Below are 8,835 nucleotides of genomic sequence, written 5' to 3' on the forward strand. Positions count from 1 at the left end.
CAAGTTTAACTCTGAACTTACTCATCGTGTTATTAGGAAATACATCGGTGGAAGCGTTTGAGAGTAAATTGATGTAGAACTGGTCTGCCATTTTTTATTGTTCTGACTAATCTCCGTTTGCATGCACCGTTTTTATAAGACTGAGGCGCGTGCCCAGTCTTAGTTATTTACATAGTAGGTGTGCATGCAAACTAATTATAATAAGAAGCGCGTGTTGCGCGTGCGAGGGACTTGCTGGAGGCTGGCTTACGATATGGGGGCTGGTGCCCACGTGGTTAATTCCTCAGATGACACAGTGAGGTCGGTATCACTCTGACGTGGTTTACTCCAACACAGTAGGGCGTTCACCTAATTATAATATTAAGAAAGGCATGTGGCAGGGATGGCTTACCAGATAGAGTCGTGAAAGTGGGCTGGTGCCCACGTGGTTAATTCCTCAGATGATACAGTGAGGTCGGTATCTGTGGGCTGGCGCTCACGTGGTTTAGCCCTAATTAACATTCGCAAGAGCGGGATGGGGCGGGGACGGGGGCGGTCTTGTTTGTGGATGCTAAATACGCTAGCTAGCGTATCTAGCAATTGTTTTGCTAGATAGGCACTGCGAGATACGCTAGTTTTTCTGACTACTGACGTGTGCACAGATATGCAAATGCCGTAAACATAATTTTGTTCATATCAGACCATGCAGGGTCAGAAAGAACATACTATCAGTACTTAAAAAGCAAATAGAGTGTCACTCGATTTATGAGGTAGAGCTTGTAGATGAAGTCATCAAAGTAGACCTTTTCCCTTTGAAGAAGTGCGTGTTTTTTTGCATGGATCAGAAAAACTACATGTGTATTTTACATGAGAACCTTGTGATAGAATGTACGTAAAGTGAACATGCAGTGATGCAAGAGTTCCATCATCACTACGTTCGCATATATTTTTATATATTTTCATTTTTACTGTATTTTGAATCCATACATTTTGCAGTTCCTCTCTTCTGTAATTGAATCTCTGCATGCAATAAGGGGTACGTCGAAAAAAGAAGCCGAGAAAAGAGGCCTGATCTGGCTGTCCGTCCTATTGACATACAGGCATTTCCCGTTTGTTACATGAATTGCAATACGGTCGTAAATTTTCTTTCTCAGGTACACGCTGGTATGTAGATAATGCCGGAACAAAAATAGTAAAAACGGGATAAGGCTACTAATCCCCTTATTGTATACAGAGGTTCAATTGAAGTACATTATGAGATTAGGAGAGTTTTGTCACCATGGACTTTGTTTTATGTCATTTTTTCGAGCGTATCTGTCCGGTTCTAATGTGTATAGTAGTTCAAATGCAATATGTATGTATATAAGAACAATATATATGATCATGTCACCAGCTTCATATTTCGTGTGTCAGCAACACACACACGTTTCGTTGTATACAGGTACATTTTTATGATATGCTGTTGTCAATTACTCAGATATGTGCTGTAACTACTTTTGTAATCGTTAAACTACAATTTGACGTAGTAGTTAGTTAAACTACTAGTGTAGCCAAATCACGACCAAGGAAGTCAGAACTACTAGAAGGTAATTATAACTACATTGATAACCACTGATATTTTGTGCTAGTTTTTTATATCTGTGGTTACTTAGGCATAGAAATAGATACATACATAGACAGGTAGATAGATGCTTTGCTTAAAGTGCATATAACAGCACAAGGACCAGATATAAGTTGCACTAACATTTAACAGCGATCAATTTACGGAAAGCACGGTGTCAAGCAGTACGCAGAAAGAGCACTTTTATTTAGGTAATAAAGAGAACGCATTAAAAAGATCAACACCTGGGGAAATGCACTGTACGCAATCTGCAACCTAGATGAAGGCGATAAGGCGGAACGTACCGATTTTTTATTTCGCAACGACATTCAACCAACAGAAAAGGCTTGATGCATATTTCAATTCTGAGCCACGCGTTGCGTTTTTTTTTTTTTTTTTTTACCTGAGCACGAGCTCTCGTGCGCGCCCCGCGTGCCCACAGTGTTATTGCCGTGCAGATGACGTTAAAAATTCTCTTTCTTATCTGTACTCCTCGTCCCTCCCCGAACTTTTCCTCCTCCCATATCCTCGTGCAAATCTGTCAAGTCGGCTTTCTTGCATGGTTGTCTGCTATCCCGCGAAGCCGGCTTTCTGTGGCGTGTCCCTGAATTCTGGTCATGTACGTCTACAAGGAACATAAAAGTTTAGAGTGCCAAGCAACTGCTCAGGTGAAATAGTGCAGTTCACAGCCTTCAACAAATACAAGGCGTCCCACATTTGTCTGCAGCTATAAAGTGCACCAAGACAGAGTTCAGACAAAATATATGCGGAGTCATAGTAACACCTACGCTCAAAATATCTCACGTACAATACGGACAAGGCGCCTTTGTACCTTCTTGATCTCCATCTCAGCCCTCAAACAGTTTCAAGCCGCTGAAGCAAACTCAAGCTTTGACCGTATAGTAGTACAATACAAATGAACAGAAGAATGGAAACCCTTAAAGTGACGTGTCATATGATTCAAGACTCCAAGGAGTCTCATGGCCACATGCACACACATATGCACATGACCAGAAAAGGAAAGCCTAAAATTAATGTGCACGACCAAATCACGAACAGTTTGCACGCAATGAATTTCCGCACCTGACTTCATATATTATGGGGTCCTTCCTTCGATGCAATGTTACAGCCTTAGTCTTCATGGGATTCCAGCACCATCTAACTAGATTATGAATATCATGCTGCAAAAATTCACAATCAACTGGATTGCAGACATTCAAAAAAATCTTCGCATCATCCATGTACTGCAGCACGTTTGATCGCTCAAGAGCACTAACAACGTCGTTATGAGTATGATTCAAACCAGTCGCATAACCTAACATAACAGGCAATAGTTCTCCCCGTCAAAAGCCTTTGATAGGTCAAAAAACACTGTGTTGACTTGCACACATTACATAACATAAGGTGCGCCGAAATTCACATATTCAACAAAGTTTATTTTGATAGATTTACGATCTACAAAACCATGCTGATGCTCGTGCAGTTTTTCCTTAAACTAAACTGATAAGCGTGATTGAATAATTATCTCAAATACTTTTGAAAAACTACACAGAAGGGACACCAGTCGATAGTTGTTAACGGTAGTTACAGATCCAGATTTATGAACCAGCTCAACAGCAGCCTTTCCATGTCAGAAAAACACCAGACTTAACATTAAGAAAGAAAGATTAAAAAGGTGCTGTAGCACTTGGACAAAGATTTCGAAACATCCTTTTAAAATAAACGATGGAATGCCACCTGTCCCGAAAGAAAGTTTAGGCTTCAACCTTTTGAATAGCGCATAGGCACTGAGGAGCTGATTACCATCACCATTTCGTGGTATTAGACCAATGCCAGTTGAAAACTGGCAAAAGTAATGCACTAGTTTGGTTGTCTTGGTGCAATCTTTTATTGAACTAAAACATACCTAGAGTAAGGGCACCGCCGTAATGAATTTGTCTGGAAGTAAGAAGGTAAATATTTAAGTCATCTGCTAATTAACATTATCCACATATTGCTGCAGATCCTATCAACAATACAACAAAATATTTTATAGGAATGTTGTTGCGTACTTGTAATATCGGAACAGCAGCAGCAAAACGCAACAGATGAAAGACATAAATGTACGTTATTCAAAAAATGAAAAGAAATGTGATGTTGTACGCATGACTCTACTTCAGCATAACTCTTGACAGTTCTGGAAGAACGACATATAATTTGTGGCCGAAGCACATCACCTGAAAAATTCAAAGACAGAAAACGAAACGTGCTGTTGTACATGTGTAGGGAGTGACTTTTTCGGGTTAAATGCCCTTCTCAGATTCGGGGGGTAGAAACCAGGCACTATTTTTAAATCCGTAATTTGGGGAGAAATCGGGTGATAATTGTGCCTTCGGGTGTTATCGGGTGTTTTTGCTTCTCCTCTTGTCTATGAAGTCCTTTCCTAATCTCTCATTTTTTTTTCGACATCGTGACCTTCCAGCAGTAACCCCCGAAGGCATAGACAGTGTTGACACACATGGGTGTATTGCTGGGAACGTAAGTGACCCATTCTTACATGTGTAACATAAGTGGCGACCTTTGTTGGTCTTCAGTGGAAACACCACTTGACGATTTCATTGTGACTGGAATTCAGGGAGAAATCGGGTTAAACCCGAATTGTTTGGAGGTCACTTCGGGGGGAATAACCGGGCGGAATCAGGTTTTACCCAAAAATGTCACTCCCTATACATATGATATTGCTTCAATGCAGCCCTTGAAAGCTCTGGAAGAGGAACATCTCATCTGTGACCGAAACAGAATAGCTGAAAGATTTATCTTACTCGAAAAACACAAAAAGAGGTGCTGCTGTACACACAGCACCAGAGTTGTGCGTAACTCGTTACAAGTAACTCGTTACTTGGTAGCGGTTACTTTTTCATTTCATTTCATTTATTCATAACCCAAAGGCCCTAAAAGGGCATTACATGGGAGAGTAGGTGAGGCAACAATACAACGATAATAAAACATTGAAAGAAGAATACATGTTATAACAAATACATGGTGACATAAATACGGCATAATCACTTTAGTAGTCGTGGATTAACTAACAATTCAACAATTAACAAGGATGGTCGAGAAGGTGGAAGAGCAAAACCCTGTTTCGGATGATTATGAGATGGCCTGGTCTAGAGCGCCGTGGAAGCGAGTGGGTGAAACGAAGGGCATTACGTCGTGTGAGAGGTTACTTTTTTTTACAAACGAAGTATCGATTAAGTTACTTTTTAAAAAATGGTGATAGTAATCGAATCAGTTACAAAAATTGGTAACTCATTACTGACGTTACTCGTTCCTTTTCTTCAGCGCGGGGGAGCACATTTCGGCCCTCTGTGTGGCGCAATGCGTGGACCTGCATAACCCACGACCATGTGTGACTCAAAGTACTATTGCAGTCCCTCGCTGGATGTGTTGTTGACCTGCTAAACGAAGGCCCTTGTCTTTTCTCTTGTTTCCGTAATCTCCAACCATCACTCCTTCCCAAGAATGGACACCAATTGTGCTATGGCTACAAAAAAAGCGTTTCGACTTCTAGCCTGTTCTTGTCTTTGCTAAGCTTCTGAGTGCCCTAAATTATGACGCAGCCCCTCATCTGTTTTTGGGAACTGTTGATGATTCGTGGCACGAAAACTGATGTCTTTTCTTGTGTTTTCATAACCTCCGATCACCCCCACTTCGGCAGCAGATATCTTTACACGAAAGAGAACGAAGGTCACTGATGTAAATTTCGAGTATCAGCTTCTTGTGAAGTGCAATTTCTCATTAATAATGAGTTGAAGGCAAGTGACGGCATGTTTGTTGGCTGCTTTAACTATGCGGCGGTAACGTAAAAGTAACTCGTTACCTGTGAGTAATGAGAACTCGTGACTTTTGTATGTTGGTAACGAGTAACATACTTAGTTACTTTTTTCTGAAGTAACAGTATTTAGCTCTCATTTTTTTTGTAATGGGCACAAATCTGCACAGCACTGCTTGAACATAAGATTTCAAAGCTCTGAAATAACGACACTTCATTTTTGATAGGAACACAATAGCTGAATCAAGTATTACATTTATATAACTCAAAACACATGAAGGCTTGCTACCTTTGGCTTAAACGCATGGCTTGCTACTTTTGAGGGGATACAGATCCAAGGTTGTGGAACTGAAGTACTTCTACAAGGTCACAAAGTGTTGCATATGAGCACCAAATTCGTTGGAATCTTGTACGACCATGAAACATGGGAGCGTGGTATCTTCATGAAGGCCCGATGTGTCTTCCCATAGTGACGAGAAAGCGGATTTTCAGGCAAGCGCCTTTTTGTCGGGAAACGCCAAGATACTGCTTTACAATGTTCTAAGCACAAATCAGTTCAAAAAGGATGCTTTAAACATTTATAATTCCTACCATTTGTGCAGTTTTCATCATTAAGTGCAGATAAATGCTTAAACAGTTATCTTTCTTACCTTTTTAGCATACTGGTTAGCTTCGCAGTTCAGAGTTGTCTAACCTGCCGTTAATAGCTTCTCGCTTGACGAAGCTGGAGCTTGTTAGATCTGCCCTAGGGGGGCTCTCGCAAAAAAAACGGTTGATATCCACTTTCTCAGCTTGCACTTCATGGGTATACTCTTGGATAGCATAAAGCAACTGAAGCAACTGGACAACAGTATTTATGTCGCCTTGAAAGTGACGTAAATCGTATACTTGATGCCGTCCTATAAACTGTGGTGCAGAAAGTGCGTAACATCCTGGAAACAATATGGTTTGAAGGCTATGGTCGCCCTTGCAACTGTTCTTATACCGGCGATGCTCGGACTGTTCAAGATGATATGCCTTATACTTACATTCGTAAAAGCACACACGGGTTGCCATAAAAGGATCATTCCCACCGTACAAAGCAATTCCGGGTGATACTTCCAGTACTTTATGTCCGAACACTCAGAAACGATGATGGTTACCTACAGCTTATTTGATAATGCACTAAACAAGGGACAACTCACAGTTCTTAAGGTGTCACGTCCGCTACCAGTTGGTCTCTTTGACCTTTAATGTTGTAATTGGAGTTTGTGGATAGATTACCATGATGCTATTTATTTCTATTGGAGAGTAAATACTTTCGGATATGATGCGTTGACATTTGTGTAGTATGAGCTATTTAATTGTCAAGGCCTAATTTGCAGGCTAAGGTTGAGTATCCTCGTCAGCTGCTATCACAGACATGCGACTTTAGACAAAGGATCTGGCTCATCCTAATTGTGGACTGACATATTTAAAGTCCATTTTTCTAGAAAATACGTGTACTTCTTAAGCATCTTTACTGGTTTTTAGGCTGTGGTTTAGTGCCTAAAAATCCGCTCTCTGATGATAACGTAACAGTTCTGAAGAGACAAGAACAGTTTCTACAACATCCCAAACCACATTAAGGAGCAAGCAAACCAGTGAACATAAATACGCAGAGCTAGACGCCAAGTCACAAACCTCCGCAAACTCACCACACCGTACATGTTGATACGCCGATGAGTTGAGCTACGCAAAGCTATATGGGACGCACCATGTCGCACCCTTGAACTTTTTACGAAAGTAGAGCAATAACGTCTGGAAATCTGAATTCGACGCCGTAGAATCTGCCCAGCATTTGTTTACTCTGAGCGTCTGGTGTCGACATTTTGCCCTTACATCGCCCAGTCCTGTAAAGCGAACGAAATGGTATTCGTTGTCCCATCATGTTTGACTCACACACTGAGCGGTAATTGAGCACATTATAGGAATGTTATGTACACATACTTACCCTGGAGTGTCATCAAGTTCTGACTAGAAAAGCCCTTCGGCGCTTCCGGTGGCAAGACACCTGATAGTAGACCTTCAGTTGCTGGAGTTTCGCAGAAACGGCGGCATTGGGGGCGCCCTGTTCCTCATCGTTTTACATTCTGATAGCCGTTGTTGCGATTACGGCAAGAATCCGTCGTGAGAAATATTTCTAGGAAGTACATGGTTGTCACAGGTCGCCATGTTTCTTAATAACCTGATGGTCATGTAGGATATACATAGGTGGGCGAGACACGCAAAAAGCGTTTTGAAAATCGTCAGTGATATAACGTGCCACGCTCACGTACAACTCTCGGTATTTTGACTTTCTTTTTCTTTCTGTCTTTTGAAAGTGAAGAAAAATGAAATCCAAGCAAAGTCAATAGACTCCTTTTGGTCGAACTCTTTGGACGTTTTAGTAAAAAGAAGTCGAAAGTCCGTCTAAAGACACTGTTTGGACAATTGTCCAAAGGAAGTCAAAGTCCAAAGAAAGGCCAAAGAGGCCAAAGAATATCCAAACGGTGTCTATAGACTGGCAAAATTTATTTTCATAAGGGCCGACATCGCAGAAAGAGATAAAATAGGCACGGCTTATCACGTCCGACTTTCGCTGGGATAATGCTTTCCCTCTCCCAATTTTAGGAACTGTTACTTTTTCTGCTATCACTCTGTGGGCTGGCTTTGGAACCTCCTTTCGTCGCACTGAAAGCGACTGCGCTCAAAAAGTCACAGCGCGCTATGGTCGGGTGCTCCGAAAAGCATGATATTCGGCTATTCTTTCCGATGGGATAGCTCGTGAATATCACTGTGAATCATCATGAATTTGAGTGAATCCGGCACGCTCTTCATAGTGGTGGGGTAAAAAAGTGACCTTTACTTGGCAAATTTCCGATTCAGTTCGCAAATATTTACATAATTAAACTTTGAGTACATGACATTCACATTAGGAGGTGGCAAAAACCTAATAAGAACAAATGCTGTTGACCGCATGATTCTAGGTGGCGTAGTGTTGACCACAACACGGAGAAGTCATGATCGTCGACGACCTCTTCAAATGAAAACACTGGGCACTGCGCCGCGTCTTCATGACTATGCATTCGTAACCAAGAAGAAGCACCGTATTTCAATCCGAATGTTCGTTCACACTTAGCAGCATCACTTACCAGCCTCCGGTACATTCGTGTGGCGAAATCGAAGTTGGCGGAGCTTAGGCTCCAATTCCATAAAACGTTTCGTCAAGAAGAGCAGACGTGTCGCCTAAATAGTGTTTAGTTCATCTGTCCTTTCCACGGCGTCCGATGAACAACAACGCTTCCTGCTCAATCGGCGTGCCTGCTCGGCGACGCCGGAGAAATCGCAAAAAAGGAAGAAAAAGACGGCGCGGCCATATGACGTCGGGCATTTCTGCCGCGAGATTCAAAGCTGCCTCGCGCCCCGGGATTGCGCGCTACGCTCA

At 41.9% G+C, this 8,835-nt stretch overlaps 1 long non-coding RNA gene across 1 annotated transcript; it reads right to left on the bottom strand.

Annotated features, from left to right (window-relative positions):
- Positions 1–1,902: 1,902 nt before the first annotated feature.
- On the bottom strand, positions 1,903–8,634 carry LOC135368757 (uncharacterized). Its single transcript, XR_010414868.1, has 3 exons — positions 8,543–8,634; positions 3,486–3,517; positions 1,903–2,204 (listed from the first exon to the last, which is right to left on the bottom strand). It is a non-coding gene; the product is annotated as an uncharacterized LOC135368757 (long non-coding RNA).
- Positions 8,635–8,835: the final 201 nt, after the last annotated feature.

This window comes from Ornithodoros turicata, chromosome 1 (genome assembly GCF_037126465.1).
Source record: "Ornithodoros turicata isolate Travis chromosome 1, ASM3712646v1, whole genome shotgun sequence".
Classification (NCBI taxonomy): domain Eukaryota; kingdom Metazoa; phylum Arthropoda; class Arachnida; order Ixodida; family Argasidae; genus Ornithodoros; species Ornithodoros turicata.